Below are 18,593 nucleotides of genomic sequence, written 5' to 3'. Positions count from 1 at the left end.
ACACACACACACACACACACACACACACACACACACACACATTCAGAGGAAAAATACACTCCTTGCTGTCATGTCTTTTAATGTCAAGCCAAGAGACACATTGCTAGAAACTGAGGCTGACATTTCCAGTATGTTATGAAGAGAGAGAGCAAAATAAACATAATAAATAGAGGGATTGACATCATGTGTCTGCTCTGGAGCGCCAGTGTGAAAAAAAAGTCTTTCTGCTCATTCAGGAAGAGCTGAGAGAAATAGAATGGCAGAGAAGTACAAATGTTTATTTTTACTCTTAGATTTTTAGCTGCAAAATGTAACCATATTCCCACATCAACAGTGACTATTTGATTTAGGATTTATATACGTCTATTTTATATTTATCGCAAATGTGTGATGACAGTGTCTGCCATCTGGTGCCACAGGAGGCACTGTTGTAAGTTTAAGTGTGTAAGTCAGCTCACTAACACTATCTGCAAAACCAGACATGTAAACTAAAATCAGAACCAGAAAAGATAGCTGTCTTACCTCCAAACTTTAACTATGAATGGGGAGGTGTGTTTGTGACAAACAAGTTAATTGATCCTCCATTACATCTTTATGGACACTCACTGCTTTCTGTCTTCACTCTGTCTACACTTTTATAGATGCCCTGTGTGAGTTTGTGTGTGTGTTTTTGTCTTGATGCAGAGCTGTGTTTTGCTGTAGATGGGATAGAAACAGTTCAGGCAGCAGCTCTCACCTTTTTACCACTGGGAAACTGGAAGGAAGGAAAGATCATGTGTTAGTTTGTGAGATAGACAAAACAAGAGAAGTAAGAGGAGAGAGGAGGGAGTAGAGTAAGAGGGGAAAACAAGGAAAGCGTTGAAAGATTCATAACAGCCAACCGAAGCCCTGAATGTTTATTTTCCCTAATTATGCATATGAGCTGTAACAGGATACGCTGTGCTGTGGGAATGCCACAAAACTAATTATGGTGTAACTCCAATCCTAATTAGCCCATAAACACACACACATACTCTCATACAAACAGACACACACATTCGTACACATGCAGTAAAAACCGTGTCTCTATTACAAACTGCTAAAAAGCTATTAGTACTGTTACTGTTGCACACACACAAACACACACTCTGAGCTGCCTCATTTACAGTTTACAGCTTAAACGCAGGCTGTGGTATTCGGTGTTGTCGTTAATGTGAGACTGTAAAGCTCGTGGCTGCTGTTTAGGTACGTTAAGAAGACTGGTAGCTCCTATAAGCCACGTTATGTGGACATCTGATACATAAGTGTCTAGACGATCTTGTAGTGATTTTTTTTTCTTCGAGAGTCCTCAAATAACGGCCCATCATGTACAGTATGGGAAGACAAAGCATATGTAAGACAAAATAAGAATGCAAATTTATTTTTTTGAATAGATTTTACAAGTTTATATTCTTCTTGTGAGCTATTTTGCTCAGTCACACTTTAATTTTACAGTATTTTATCAACCATCAGTAAAGTACAACTTCAAAAATTGATTAATGTAACTGTCCTGCAGCTCATTTTTCCCCATGTAATGACATTTTGTTCATCACACATTGACTATCACCTCTAGCTTATGCTCAAAACTGTCTCAAAGCCAAAGCTCATTAATTTTCCCTCATAGAATTACAAAGTGGCAAAATTACCAAACATCAGATCTGTGTCAAATGTATTCGGTGGCATTTTGTGTAATTTCCCCCCCAACACCGTGTGACACTTGCTCCACTTGAGAGCTTCAATCTTCGGTATGTCACAGTATCCTCACTTCTCCTGTTCCAGACATGAGTCCAGTGTAAACCAGACATGACAGACACTCTATAGTCTGGTGTAGGGTTGCTGACTTGGCCTGAGCTACACCATAATGTTCAAATCACTGGTGAACCATATTCAGACCATATTCAGTAGTCCTTGATTTCCAACAACATATACAGTATTTCCGTTGTTACATTTTATGAATGACCAACAATTGTTTCATCAGGGGAAACTTGGGAGTTTGGATGCTGTAAATTACTTGACAATGTTTTGAGTTTTAATATGGCACTGTGTAGGATCAGTGTAGGTAATTTGATTTCAAAACATGAGCCCATCGGAAAACTCTGTAAAAGGTGGTTCTGAAAGATTGATTGACTGTTGAATTATAGTTGTTTTGTGTTTGGAAAGCAACATAATGTGGTATAAATGCCTTGTTGCACGTGCTTATCCAGGCAAATTTCCTGTGTTATGAGTATGCACGTTTGTTTGTGCTTTTAAATCAAGATAGACTCCAATTTCAGGACATAATCCACTGTAAACTTTAATTAAATGTTTACAAGAGGTGGTGGATTCACTTCAGCTGAAAGCATTTTTTTAACAAATCTAATTCATTTGAGTGGATTATCTTCATGAGTTGTTATCCTATCTTAAGACCCAACGCATGTAAAGAAATATAGCACCATAAGGTTTGCAGAAAGCCAGATTGGGTTAGATTAGAGGCAAGTCATTCAGAAAGGGGCACAAGGTGTGTAATTCTAGCCAACCCCCAGCTCTCAGCTTCAATTTAACTGAAAACGCTGCAAGCAAAAGAACCTCCATGCACAACCCAAACTCTGTAAGAGAATAAGTCAAGCGAAACACCTTAAGCTTCTTTCAAACAAATTTGCCTGAATCAAAGTGGCACTTATGAATAATTACACCGGGTGTTTATAGGTTGGAATAAAAAGGAAAACAACAATTAACAGTGAAAGTTTTCTCTTTTTTTCACCCCTCAACCTCCTCCTTGCAGGCTGGTTGTCAGTGTGTGTGCCCTGATAGCTTGGGGAAGTATCTATTTACTTAGTGATTAGTACAATTTGACTGTCGTGGACTAGTAAATTCAAACCATTCACTTCGGCAGATTGGCCCAGACAACATCATCAAGCCAGAATGCGAAATGCAGACACACACACACACACACACACACACACACACACAACACACACACACACACACACACACACACACACACAGGCTTAACCCACTCTGCTTAACACGCAAACAAGACCCTCATCTGGATTTCTGTCTGTCTGTCTTTTTTCTCCAAGTTACCCTCAAACTTAAATAAACCTTCACATATAATTACAGCCAATTCTGTATATTTTCATGTCCATTTTCTTGAAACACTCAAAACGATAGGCCTCTAAGAGCAGAGCAAGTGTGCACTTCTTGAAGAGCGAACAGCACACACATGCTTCTGAAGTCAGGAAAAACTGAAAGAGTGTCTTTTATTGATTCAGAGGTAAAAAGGTAAGAGCAACATAAGTCGTTCTGTCCTTTACTCACGCAGGAGCTGCCGTGTATTTGGTCTGTGCAGAATGCTGTTCATCTGATCCGCAGTTGCCACATAGTGATGAAAACATTATCAGAGTCAATATTATGAGTGAGAAAAAGGTCCTGTTACGCAGAATGTGGTATTGTGGTCACGACTCGATGTCTCACTTATAGTAAGTGCCAGAACTGGTAAAAGGGAGACAGTGGAAAGTCAAGTTAAACGCTCATTCCGGAATCGAGTTTGGCGCCACCTGTGACCTTCTCACCCAAAACACACACACACGCACGCACACACACACACACACACACACACACACACACACAGTTTATTTTGCTGAATTAAAGACATTCTTTCATTCTAAATTCATTGTCTGTGCTCGGAGGTCAGTGTGTTGTTTATTTAAATTTTTGGAAACATTAAGCAGAAAATGTAATATATATCACCAAAATGTTTTAAAATAGGATTTTTTTTAGTTCCTTCAGCACAAGAGACAAGGAACAGTTTAGTGTTTAAATTCCTGTACAACTTAATTTTCTAAAATTAGTATTTTATTAACCATGATTGATTAAAAGTATGAATTAATAATAATTGATTGCATTTTGCAATTCCATGAACTTTTGCAATATTTCACTCCAACAGAATCTTTTCACAAGCACAAGGACTCCCCTATTCACCTGTAGTGTCTTGCAAAATGTATGGAATTTTACAATGCATATCTTTGAAGGCTGATAGTAGTAGATAGAAATCTCCACTTCAGTAGCACGTAACCTAATGTAACTTAGTAGCTATATACATGTAGTCAAAGTTAAGATAATGTTGAGAATAAATTTGCTTATTAAGCTGCCTTTATATTAAGTTGTTGTTCAATATATTTTGCATAATTATGAGTACCCAGTATATTCTTTTATATACAACATATATTTGCATGCTATATGTAATCAGTATATTCATATAATCCCACAACTTTCCAATTTCATTGCTATATGTATTCTGAAGGTTTATTCATATCATATATAGCCTGATTTATGTATTTCTAAAAACATTGTGAAAATGTCATGACTAATGATAGTATTTTCTGATTTAAAAAAGATATATCCAAAATTCCCTCTGTAAAAACCTTTACTCTAATATGTCAGCAAAATGAAACTGACTTTATCCAATCTTCAGATCTCTGTTCTGGAAATGTATCCAAATAAGCGCATTTTTTGTTAGATAATGCCTCATTTTTATATTTAAACATAACTTTTAAAAAAAGTTGTAATACAAAAGATATTTATATTAACAACTAAGGAAGCTGTATGGTAATATCTATTAACATGTTAGTTTTTTATACCCTATTCACCTGTAGTGTCTCCCCTCAAATTTGTATAATTAAAATAATTAACTTGCTCAAACTGGTGCGGCGTGGTGGTGCAGTGGTTAGCACTGTCGTCCCGGCCTTTCTGTGTGGAGTTTTATTATTGTTCTCCCCGTTGCTGCGTGTGTTCTCTCCGGGTGCTCCGGCTTCCTCCCCCGTCCAAAGACATGCGGAATAGGTTAATTGGTGACTCTAAATTGTGAGTGGTTGTTTCTCTATGTGTGGCCCTACGATAGACAGGCGACCTGTCCAGGGTGTACCCCGCCTTTCACCCGATGTCAGCTGGGATTGGCTCCAATCCCCGCAGGATGAGCGGTTGACGATGGATGGATGGATGAACATGCTCAAACTGTTGAGTGAAAGTTACAACTGCTACACAGTGATGAAACACCCTCAGAGCCTCTTATTTTAATACAAAGACATCCTGTATCATGAGCGCATATACAATGGCACACTAACACTTTTATTATTACTTTCTTCTTAGAGAAGAACAAGACGAATCAAGATGTGTCCACACTATCTGCAAATGGGTGGTGCAAAAACCCTAAAGTCCCTAAAGGTCATACTTGCATTTAGAACAGTGAAATTTCAGTAGAATTGGTTGTGGGGGCAAAAATTAATCCATGCAAATTGTTTGTATCATGTTCGTGTGACCTTTGTGGAGCGAAGGGCTAGATAGTCCCAAACAGGGCTAGACAGAAGCTATTGGGGCTAATTAGCTTTGCTGCACCGTCCATTTTTTTTAACAATCTTCTGCCAGGGTATGGACCGTTCCACAAAAGAGGTTTGGTTTATAGACAGTTATGAGACAGCAGTCTGTTTCTTAAATAAACTGTGTAAAGTATTGTCTTGTTAGTGACTATAAAAGCTATTGTGACTGGTTAGCATTAGCATGTTCCTAGCTGGCTAATGTGTTAGTGGCTTCAATAGTTCAGCTTTCCATGAAAGCGGTCAAATGTCACCAAGGTTCTAGCACCACCTATTTTGCAAAGACGTGTGAAAGAACTTTGCTGAGCCACTTTCTGGTGTGACCAGGGTTTGAAAAGGAAGCCAATAGCTAATACAGCCTACAAGCAATTCTGGATGAGTGACACTCGGCTCTCTCTACAGCTCAGTACAGCTGCATTATTGTTACATATGAATTTTGTTCTGCATTTTTTTAGTAATTGCTGTGCATTTCACACAAAAGTGGTAGAGCTATCAAATTATCAATGTGCTGAAAAACTACCACATCTCAGTCTTTACACATTTCTAGTTATTCAGTTTGCTTGCGTTGTGAGAAAAGGATGAATATTCATGCAGTGGTCATGACCCTGAGTAGTTAAACTCACCATAGAAAAGATAGATATTTAGACTATAAGTTGTTGCAAATATTAAATACATTGCTGCAGTGCTTTATATTGCGGTGGGTGGAGTTCCAGGTTGTGCTGCAACCAACCGATGGAGGGCAATGGGGATCATCTTTGGTGAGCTTTGGCCCTGCAGGAAGAAACACAGATCTATGTAAAGTGGGGGAAAGTGGCCTTTCAAATTCCTTGAAACTGTCTATACAAGCCCGTGTCCTCTGTCTACTTCTTAAGCTGGCTCCTGTTGATGATTGTTGATTGGCAGAGTGACTCACTGACACTGACTATTTGTATGTTGAGTGTTAGACTGGGTTTCATGTCATGTGTAGTGTATGTGTGTGTGAAGTGTCTGTGTGGTGGAGGGGTGAAATCTGGACAGTGTCTCTATGGCCAGAGAGGGATGTAAGTAATTACCAATTCTCCAAACACTACTTTGCCCTATTTAAACATATTACATGCCTCTCACAACCACCGCAGGCCACTCCCTTTGCACTACAATCTGTGAACAACACACACACACACACACACACACACACACACACAAAATAAGCTCTACACTGCACTTGCAAGCTGCCTGCAATTAACCAATCATCATCACAGTCATCATGGTCATCATCATCATACAAGTGAGCACTGCGCACACGCACACACACGGTGTATGCCACAGACCCAGATCCTCACAAGAGTTAATTTACAGTGTTGTTTTTGTTTAACTTTCACTTCATTCTGTTTTGTAAGCTTGATAAGCCGCTGACCTGTCCTCAACTATATACTTTGTATCAGAATATTGATCCATGCCAGGAAACAGTTGATTTTATAATTGGTATAACATTTTAATTCTACATAATATATATACATTTTTTGCATGGAACATTTAGGTCTTTTACTTTTATGTCTTTGCTCTCATTTTCGTGTGTTTATGCCTTTGTGTTTATGCCTTTGTGCATGGCCCGTGGCGGATGTGTGGAATTTAATGTGTCCATTATGTACCACACAAGGTTTCTTGAACACCCACACACTTGCACTGCACATACACACAAATAGAGAAACAGAAAGAAAATTGAGAAAGTATGTAAAACATGCCAAAGATGCCTCCAGCATCCTAGACAACTTCCGGAAGGTAATGGGCGGTGGATGGACGATGTCCTTGGTGTCTGTGTGTAACATCTTAGGGTCATTTGTTACTACCATATATTATCCTGGTGTGCAGCTGTTTTAAAAAATACTGTTTTTAAACTGATTCACACATGTACACACATTTTATTTATTTTATTATTTTTTATAGCATTGAACATTTGTATGATTCAATCAGTTGAGAAAAGCAAGAAAGGGCAAAGCTTTAGATTAGTCTATAGGAGAGGACAACAATATGGATGAAGTCTATTTTGAAAAAGATTTGAATATTTTAAATATCTTATCTAAACATGTAACTTACCATTCTATTATAATTGTATATATATAACACAATTCATGGATATCAAATCATAGCTGTTCTAAAAAACAGATTAATCTTCTAACAAAGATTAGAAATCAAAATTATGTCTTCATATTCAACTATTCATAGATTTTCTGACTCATGAATAACAGAGTCCAGTAAATCTGCATTGATTATTATTCATGTATAACTTATAATTACTTAAATTAATTTTTTGTGCAAAAGAGGGTCAGGCATACATGGGAGGCAACAGCCCTATGAATTTAAAAAAATAAAAAATGTTTAAAAATAAAAAAGGTTTTGACTTATATTTTAATATAACTACCCAGTAATATAAACTCATTTGTTGACTGATACATTTCAAGTAGCAACCTTTACTCAAACAGACATGTAACATTAGTATCAAACCCTTCAAATACCATCTGCATAATTGTTGGCAGCATTGCTGAGCTGTACTACCTTAAAATGATGCTTATGCATCATCACCTCCAGAGAGACAAGAAACAACAGCTGGAGCTTGGAAAGGGAGAGTCGACTTGCTGATTGATGGGCAGGCTGCATGCTAACGTGTTAGGCAGGCAATGTGTGTCACACAAGGCGAAGGCCAAAAGGCAGACACTGCACTGTCCTGCCCACAGACCTGACAACTGATCTATCTGTGAGAGAGAGGCTGATTAGTTTAAGAGGGCCTGAGGGCTTCATTACAATATCACAACAAACAATTGTCATGTCTCTGGAGGGTTGGAAAACACATGTGCATACATACATACACACAAACACACACACACACTCACACACAATAGCTGCCTCGCATGCAAACATTTTAAGGTAGATATTGTAACACACTCCTGACTACGGCGTGGGAAAATTAAAAGCCATACTATGTGTTTTAATTCTTTTAGTATCAGTGTTTCATCCAATGTAAACGTATGTAATTTTAAATCTTACATCTTTGTTGTTTTATTCCCCTACATACAACAGGTGTTTTACAAAATTGTAAATCAAAACGCTAAATGTCAGAGCAGTATAAAACAGGTGAGGGGTTTTCTGGTCTCAACATTTATGTCCTGTTGTTTCTTTGTCTCTAGGGGAAAACCTGTGAACTGTGCATAGCTCATTAAACCTGTGAATTTTATTGTTAGTGATGAAATGCATTTAGCATCACAAACTCTGCTTTACATTACCACAGAATCTTCTTTGATATAGACATATTTACTGAAATGTGGGGGGAGGGGGCATGCTTTTTTATGTAAGAAATAAAAATATAAGCAAAGTTAAAACGTCATATTGTTACAAAAAAAATAATGTTATTTGTTTGCTTATTAATAGTTAAGTAAGTTAAGCTCATGTAGTTGTAGCCAGTATTGGTCATTTGGAATGAAAATTATATTGTATACACTGTTAAAGAATTGTGTTTGGAAAAGAGTGAATCACTCTGGTTTGCAGTCTGTGGTGAGCTGCTGCTCAGACAAAGAGATGGTGTTAGGTTGCATTGCAGTGGCCTTTGCTCAATACTCCACGCACACACATACTGCAGTAACCTTTTGCTCAGTCCCCAAGCAAAGGTTATGTCCCACACCCCACTTAACTCTCATTTGTGTGAGCCAGACTAGAGCAGCTCATTCATAAATTCATGTAGCCGATACACACCATAATATATAATGTTTTCATGTGTATGTCATGTGTAATGCTAGAATAATTTATGTTTAAAAATAATGATGTTTTAAAGTATATCTTCAATATAAATTAAACATATTCAGAATATTTACTTAAACAAGTGATCTTTATTTCTTAAAATGTAAATGTTGAGAGTTCAGAATTCAGGACACAAACAAACATACACACATACAAATGTTTAGGTATGATGGGATATTTTCCTGGCTGCTGCTGCAAAACTCTGAACATGTGGGAGCTGACAAATATTCAAACTTTAAAAAGAAAGAGAACTCCTGCCTTTCATAGCGCCTCTCAGTTGAGTAATGTCACATAATTACCAGAATTGATGGCATACAGAATATTTTTGTACCATCATCAGTGTACTAATTATCCACCTGACTAACAGCAGCCCAAATGTATTAAAGGTTAGCAACACACTCATTACTCGTCAACAATGTCCAGAGCTCTTGTCAGTGTGATGATTAATGACCCTCTCACTTAGACAATATTGCTTTAACATGATTTCTAATAGAGCAACTTGAACTGCCAACAACACACAGAACAAATTGGAGATGGAACACAGAACATTTACACTTATGCACCAGAAACAAAACTGCCGTGGACAAAGCACAGACACAGATAAACCAGCTTTAGTGTGTGCTGAATTATTGGCTGAAATCTCCACTGTTGTTAAACACCACACGGCTCACATTTCGGGTGTCTTTCATTTACTGTAGGTAACTGAATATCAACAATGGTCTTTTGTTGTCTGTGAGTATGTTTTCTTATGGAATATATTCTGTAATAAAAATAAAATGCTCCAATGGTGTCACTTTGTGTTAAAAACTGGTGGGGTATTTTTTGACAAAAATTACAATATACATTTAAAAGCAGTACCTTGTACACATTACAGATTAACATATTTAAACAGCTTGTGTGTACATTAAATATCTTTATGACAAGAAGATCCCTTAATTTCTGAAAAAAGATAACCTTGTGACAGCACAGACCTCCGAACCTGCTGGACATACCATCAGTACACACATTTCAGTACAACTAACCACCCAAACATAATTTTAAATCTTTAAACAGGGCAGTGAAAATCTTTGGACTATAGTTGGCAAAAACATTACAGACAAAAGATATCTTTGTCTCTGTTTCAGCTGCAGCGAATTAACAGTGACAGAGTTTCAAGGCTGAGTTGGCCTCATCCTACTTAAAATATTCTCTGGTAGTACTCTCTATGTGTGTCTGTGTGTGTCTGTGTGTTTACTGTAGCTATTTTTAAAACTGTTTGTAGTTTCATTGTCATTAATTTAGGTGTGTGTGTAAATTTAGAGATTTATGTTAATGCTAAGTGCATCTTTCTACAAATGTACTTGCAAGTAAAAGTTCTGGGAATACACTGTATGTTAATATGTGTGTGTGTGTGTGTGTGTGTTCCAGAGCAGTGTAGGGTGTTAAAGGCGTTGGTTGGGGGGCTCAGCAGGGACTGCAGCATGGAGTCTTAATTCAATTTAAAGCTCCGTGTTTTGACAGGAGTTAAGAGTTAGCTGTGGTGGCAAGAAAGCTCAGTAGTCTGCAGCTTAAAGATCAGAAACACACATTTCTATGCATGTGCGCACACATGTAAGTGTACACACACCTTCAAGGACGCACGTTATGCATCACGGTCAAACGAACAACTGCGAGTACTCACATCATATCTGTTTGAAATGTTTTTAAAGAAATATTTGACACAAAGCAGTGAGATCATGTTCAGCACCGTCGTTTAATATCATGAATTCTCCACCTTTTCCCATTGTATTATCAGTGTTATTTTCATAACTCAGCCAGGATCTAATACTGCATAATTTGATCCAGAGGAATAGAGTTAAATAACCAGTGAGTACTCGTTTTGGTAATAAGTGCCTTGAGGAAAGAGCAGCAGTGTTGTCCACCATAAAATGGTGGCGATAAATAAATAAAAATACCACAAATGAATAAATTCAAACGAGATAGCTATTCTCTCTGTCTGCTCTAATTACACCTATCTTGAATGAGGTGTGTGTATGCATTTATGTCCCTCTCACATGCACGTCTAAGCATATTCATGTGTGGGAATGCGTGGCCCCCTGGAGACAGAAAGCAATATGTTTGAGATTTGCATAGAGCTGGGAGAAAACTATATTCAAATTTTGTATTTTATTAGTTATTCTCCCATAAGGAGAAGGTAAATAGGTTTGCAAGCATCCTAAAGGGAAAGCTATACACGCTTTGTGCAGTGTTGAGTGTGTGTGTTGGCATATCAGACTCCTGGAGCTAGGTGCTGCTGTATTTTTTGAGGGTTTTTTTACAGCTTGTTTGCGGTCAGATGCGTGTTTGTATGTTTGGTGTCTGGACTGTGTTTCAACTGGGCCGACTTTGTGTGTGTGCGTTTGAATTACAGATAGGAACACAGAAGCGAGCGAGAAATAGATGGAGAGAGAGAGAGAGAGAGAGAGAGAGAGAAGTGATTGCGGTATCCTGGTAGGTAGGTAGGTTATGGGGCCTATCTGTTTCACGTCTTCCCTTCCCATCGCCTGGTTTCCTGCCATTGATCAGAACAGCCCACCTCCTCCCCCTCCGATGATGGACAGAGAGAAACTTGATCATCGAGCGAGGAGTGGAGGTGGAGGGAGGGTTAGGGGTGGAGGGGGCGAGGGAGGAAGGAGAAGAGAAGGGTAAAGGCATCAGTGCCGTCTGCAGCCTCCTCTGTCAACCATGCAGAGAACCCTGCAAAGAGCCTCATAATACATGGAGTATCTTATTCTGCCCTAATGTAATTTCTCCATTCCTCTCGGCTTTACTGTAAAATGAAAAGATCACCTAACTCTTGTGTGTGTGTGGGGAAGAGACAGAGAGGGAGACGACAGAGACAGAGTCAGGGAGATTGTTAGTGGAGAAGCGAGTGAGAAAGAGAGAGAGTTTTCCGTGGAACAGATGTTGGAGGAGTGTCAGTCACTCGTATCATGGGGTCCTAGTTTGCCGTAGCACCCTCAGAGCCATAACATAACCCCCCATCGTCCTCCGACATACAAATCTACACTCACACATCCACACACTGGCATTTTGAGTGGCAGTTGCGCCGCTGCTCTCGCCTGCCGAGGAGGGTCATCACCCCATCCATCTGTTCCTGATCGCCCCCCGACGTGGAAGGCAGTCGCCTTACAAAGTCCTGTCCCTTGAACACAAAAAAGGAAAAAAATAAAGTAGAAATAAGTGTTTGAATTTTTCTCTTTTGAGAGAGTTTATAGTCTCAGAACTTGATGTAAAACATCAGAACAGAGAAACTTGGATTGGGGTCAAATGAGCTGCTCAGCGAAGCGGGGAAAACTGCTGTGCAGAACAGCAAGTTTTAAATCTTGCTCAACAGGTCTGAGCCATTAGAAAAGTGTTCCTCCTACTGTGTCTACAGCAGACAGGCAACTTAAGTGTCACCAAATGGTGGGATAGGTGGAGGTGACCAGTCCTCTGTCAGTTGCGACGGTGTAGAATGCTTCTTGCCAATTGTACAGGAAGTGTCTGCAAACAAAATAATAGGTGTTTTTGTGAGTGTGATGGTTGGACATGGTTGGTCCACATTCTAACAGACTAGTTGTCAGAGGAGTATATGTGTTTCACAGCATTATAAAATCTTTTAATCTTTTAAATCAGGGTATATTTTGAAATTGTGTGATGTAATCCTGGGGGGTCATTTTAGCCTAATTAAAAGGTTGAAATATAGAGTACAACAGGCCATAGTCCCATAAATCATTTATCAGATATAACGTACATGATATAATCTTAAAGAAAGTGTGAAGTTTTCAGAATACTAAGTCCTAATTAAAGTTCTGTTTTCAGCCAAATTTTTAATAATTCTATCCTCACCTTGCACAGAGAATTGAATGCAAATGTTAAATGGCTTTAATTTCCACAATAATTTTTTTTTTTTACATTTACCTTCACATACATTCTGAGCAGCATATTTCTTATGACTTGATGACTTTTATGTTTGTCCTATGTTATTGTCAACATATAACAAAAATTATATTCACATCAGAATAATTATCCTTTGAGAACAATGACGAACTTTCGACCTGAAGCAATGACTTTTCAGTTTACCTGCCAGATATTCATGCTGAACTGTCTCATTCATGTGCAGCTTCCTTTTATGAGAAGGCAATTTTAAGTTGAAAGACAAACAAAGGGCTCTCTTTAATATTGCAGAAGTATTTATGATGGTTTAATCGTGCTGATTTATAGTTAGAAATAAGAAACCGTAAGCTGAGAAATGTCGGGTATTTATTTCTGCTTTGGCCACAAAGAGTCACTACAGTAAACTGCTGCCAGTGTTTGACGGGTTCATGTTTCTTCACTGTTTTTTGAATAAAACGGTCTATTGCTCCACCGTGCCTTTTTTTTGTTTTAAATTTAATATGCTTTCCTTATGATTTAATCACTTAAATATAAAGAATAATATTCAAACGTCTTTCTCTCTCTGTTCCTCACTTCCTCTCCTTCTCACACAGACTGATTTATTCCTTATTTCATGGATTTCCTTTTCATTCTGAGCTCTCTCTTACGACTCAAGCCAGACCTTGGGTTAATACTGCAACCCCACACAGTCTGGTCCCTAAACCTCTGTAGGCTCCTACCTCCACTGTCAACGCCACACCAACAAATTATTCACCTCCAGACTCCTCATCACAGTCACGGTTAAGGGAACACCGCCCCAGAAAAGTAGCATAGAGGAGACATGCTAAGTTAAGCATTGTAATGCCTCCTTCCTGAGGCTGGCATGACCTTTAGAGATAAGGATTGCATTGTCCTATCTGTATTATTAAATTACTGGGTGACTCTATGTGGAGCTGGATACAGTGACAAAACAAACTCAACCTAACAAGTGTTCTGGTAAAGGTGTAGCCTTGTAGTTTACCTTTACTGTAGATTGTTCTCAATTACTTGGAACTTGTCTGTAACAATGGTGTGCTATAAGTTTCAGTTCCTGCATTGGTGTTATTAGGAGTCACAGATCAAAGAGAGTGAGTGTCAACACCTTTAACACAGTTTCCACATCAGAGAAATGATGTGAAGACAGATTGAAATGAGACTTGGTTTTTAAACTGTATTTGAGACATCAGTATTTACTTAGTTTCTTTGTTAATTTGTCATGAAGTTTAGCATTATTTAATTCTCAGTCCAGTCCAAGATCCTTGCTAGAGAAGTCTTTCAGATAAAAATTTAACTTGCAGCAGTGTATGGGGGGAAAATGGAAAGAAACAACCTGAAGTGTTCATTTTATCTACAGAGTAAATCTCCCACAGATGTGTATGCATTCATCAAACTGACTGATCTCCTCTGCATGCCTATACTTTTCGCTGAGCTGCCATTGTTTTTCTGCTCTGAGAGTTGGGAAATGCAGACCCGGAGAGGCTTTTTGGGGGATTATTATGGGCTATAAGAAGAAACGGGCTGGTAGAGGCAGAGAGCTGGTTAAAGTGGTGTGAGAGGAATGGATGTACAGGGGCTGAAATGAGCTCTGTGTTGTAAATCCAAGCAGGATTGGAGGATGCAGAAGATGAGCCGAGGATTGCCTGTTTCCCCTGATATAAATGGGTGTATATGTATTTATGATAAATGATCACTAAGGGCCACACCGTGCGCAACTGTGTGTGTGTCTGAACATATGGTATTTGTAACTGTAGACAACATAAAAGACGAGATACACACATATTTTAGTATCCCCCATCACAGTTTAAAACTTTTTTGTTTTGAAACTGAGGATTAGGCCTAAAACATTTTTATTTATGACAAAGGCAAGATGCTTCGTCGTCCTCCACTCCCCCCATTTTATTACCATAAATCTGCCTTAAAGGACAATCTTGCAGTCATCTCTGGTTTTAAAAATGGGTGTCAATCTGATTTCACATTGCAGTGAAAGCAAAGCCTCTGCTGAGGTAACTGATAGCAGTCAATCTAAAGAGACTCTCTGCTAATGAGCCGTGATAAAAAACAAGGCACACACATAACACAGAGTGCACAAACACATTTGCCTGAGGCATTTTGTGGTACCTCCTCAGTAGTTTATTCCCACTCTGCTCAGCTAATAGAGTCAGATAATGAATTTACTCCCAGTCACCAAAGCAGTTTTTAATAAAAGGCAAATTCCCTCTCTCCAAGTGTTATTGCCAGCAGTGTCCTTACCACCTCAGAGACCAGCAATTATACCCTAATGGCATTATGCTGTCTCGCTTTATTGGCATTAAAGCTGCTCATACAATATATGCAAAGCTATAATTTGCAAATCTTTAAATAAACAAATGAATACATTTATGTAATGTATTTATATCGGAGACAATTTATATTACACACAAGCTCTCAAAATGTGTAAAAGTTAAACATGAGGATAGTGAAAACTCTGCATATGTATTAGTCAGAAACATAAAGCAGATTTATTTTAGCCAATCTAATTTGCTTCAAATTAAACCCTTAACCCCATGCCCATATATTAACTGACTATATAAATGGATTACAGTGTGTTAAGTCACCTACGCTGTGTTGGTCACTGGTGGAAAAGGAGACATTTTACTGTGTAAATAAATGATTTAATACATTGAAACCTTTCCCTTAATTCACCCTGAGAAACTTCACAAAAAACCCAAGGTTATGTGAAGGAAATTAGATGATTTCATTTTCCGTGCCTTGAGAAATAAAAACAGCAGCTGTTGTATTTGCAGGAGTTAATAAATGTCATGGCTAGAAATTGAAGTTTATGCCCATGACCGGCGTACACACCCTGAGTGTGGCTGCTGTACTGCGGCTGGGAATATACTGTGCTTACTGTATTCTCTGGCCCTGCACACCAACAGAAGCATACACACTCTGAAAACTCAGCCGACTGTAAAACAAGCTGCTTCCTCATTATTACTTTATCACTTGCTGTCATTGATATTTTTCTGTATTTGTAATGAGATATGATTGGTTGGACAAGAGGGAAACAAAATAGCTTATGCATCAGTTCAATATAGATATATATCTTTTGTTCTTAGGATACAAGAATCCCATCAAAAGCAGTTTCAACTAGATTTTTTAGGTTCTGTGTTTGCAAAATTAAACTGATACAGGTGTGTCTATTTTGCAGAAAATTGAATTAGAATATGATCTACCTTTGAATTCAGCTGTTTAAAAGCGGTAGATATGTTTAAAATTCCTTTATCGTAACAGATATTGGTCTTTTTTTATACATCCTAATGTATCTAAATAATTATATGTACTTCAATAATCTGCCAATTAACAATTTGATTAATTGTAATGTTTTTTCTGAATATATGGAATGCATTTACAGTATATGACATTTTTCTTATTATATTAACATTTTTAGCTTTCCAGGCCTCTAAATGTCTGTATCTCAGAACTACGAGCCCCTCCTCACCTTCCTCAAACAAGGAAACACTCCAGTAACTAATCTAATAAATACAGCCTATAATAAATCACTAATAATTTACAGAAGATCCCTTTAACAGCTTTGGACTGTGCATCACTCAGACCCCTGGGTCCCCATTCTCCATACCCTCTGCGCTAATGCAGCGCTAATGCAGTGAACGGAGGGCTTGTTTTTATTAGCTAGTGTCCCACTGTTTGGATAATCTCTCGATTTACCAAAGCCCCTCGTTGACAGTCCTCCTCGTCGAGTCCCGAACCCCTACAGGTGTCAAAACATCAGCTAATGGAGCCAGCACGATCGTTAGGCAAGAACACAGAAAGAAAGAGAGACATGGATAGATATGGACATTTTGTCTATGCAATATTTTTTACTGCTGAGCCAAACTTAAGCTTGTCACAGATTCATCATGGAGATAGTTTTGGTAACTCCCATTCTAGACTTTGCAGCACAAGCCCAGACAAACATCATATTAAAGAAAATCAGAAAACCAAAATTATGTGCTAAATAGGTCACTTGGATGCTTGGGGCAAGTTCCTCTTCCACACCGGCTGTCAAGCAATCAACGCATGTCAAACACAATAGGCATCAGCTGTAGTCTGTGGATGAGTACCATGTGACTAGATATCCTGGCCAGGCTATAAAGCAAGAGGATCACCGCTGCATTACCTTTGATGATAACATAGGAAATACACTGCAAAAAGCACTGATGACAATAAGTGGGATTTGCACTTTTTTGTGTGTTTTACATACTTTCAGCCACACTGAATAGAGCTGGTTTTTCTGTAAAGTAAATTTCTAATCCTTGCATTTTTTTTAGTTGAGACAGAAGTGGAAATAGTTCTGAAATCTTATAAACAAACACAACAATTCTTTGGAAGTTAATTCAAAACGCAAGAGAGTTTGGAACATGTGAGAGAGTCTCACAGGACTTCAATTAAAAACTGCTTGTTTAAGTTCATGTTCAGTATCAACCATATAATGAAATTATTGTCTTTTTGCTAAGTTAGCCTAAAAATCTAATTCATCTTTTCAACCATAGCTGTGCCTTTCTCTAGTAAGCCTCCAGTAGGTGTTAATGCCTAAAAAGGACAATACAAGCAGCAGGGGAAAAAAAGTAATCCTCAGAAAAGTAGCAGTACTCAAAAGTGTAACTAAAGTACATCTTAAATACTATTTCCCTCCTCTGGAGTGTGCAAAGCTGCAGAGAAAGGGAGTGCAGTAAGAGAGCTGTGTATGTGATGGTTTGCCATGTCAGTCCATTGGAATGGTTGATGAGTTCACACCATGCAGGCCCGGGTGATGATGGGATAGGTCTTAATGTAGACAGCCATAAACACAGCAGGCCATCTCTAATCCTGAGAGGCTCCTTTGTGTACCTCACACTGCACAAACTGTTTTGATGAATCTCCTGACCCTTGACCCTTTTGATGACGGATGGCGCTCTGAGGGGAAATGTAACCAGAAGGCAGCGGATCGCCTGGCCATCCTGTTTGGGAGATGAAATGGACTCTTGCTTCATCATCCCAGTTTTTTTTGTTTTGATGTATTTAGTTTCAGTTGCCACTATTGTGGCAGATGGTTTGTGGAGGACAGCATCAACAAAATGTAGATTTCATTTTGCCTGTTAATAACATGAATTACAATCTTTAGCAATTTAAAAATGATTGAATCATTTACATTGTTTTCATTATATACATTTAAACATACACATTAAATATTTAATTCATGGCAAAACTCACTTCAGTGAATGAAAACATCCCCTTTACAGTAACTGAACAGATTGAAAAAGTCCGTTCAGAATAAAAAACTTAAGTCCGATATCGAAGTGGTTAAACATCTGCGGCCCAGACACAATCACTTGTCATGAAATCTAAACTACATTTCGACCACATTATACAAACACTCACACAGCATTACAATGTGCATCAATCATCATTTTTAAATGTCAATACTGTCAATCTACAGTATAAAATATTAACCACTTAATTTTAAAATTCACTTTACGTCAATATTAGCTTATACAAGTAATTAGAAAATAGATTAGATTGCAT

At 38.2% G+C, this 18,593-nt stretch overlaps 1 long non-coding RNA gene across 1 annotated transcript in view; it reads right to left on the bottom strand.

Moving 5' to 3' along the window:
• Window positions 1-3,471, bottom strand: part of LOC123984409 — a 9,698-nt gene extending 6,227 nt beyond the window's left edge. Inside the window, exon 1 of the long non-coding RNA XR_006828440.1 lies at window positions 3,316-3,471. This is a non-coding gene — a long non-coding RNA (uncharacterized LOC123984409). The remainder of the gene's footprint in view (window positions 1-3,315) is intronic.
• Between the last annotated feature and the right edge of the window lie 15,122 nt (window positions 3,472-18,593).

The sequence above is a fragment of the Micropterus dolomieu genome, linkage group LG15, assembly GCF_021292245.1.
Source record: "Micropterus dolomieu isolate WLL.071019.BEF.003 ecotype Adirondacks linkage group LG15, ASM2129224v1, whole genome shotgun sequence".
Lineage (NCBI taxonomy): Eukaryota > Metazoa > Chordata > Actinopteri > Centrarchiformes > Centrarchidae > Micropterus > Micropterus dolomieu.
The sequence above is the reverse complement of the archived record's forward strand: the minus strand, read 5'-3'. Positions and strand labels throughout refer to the sequence as shown.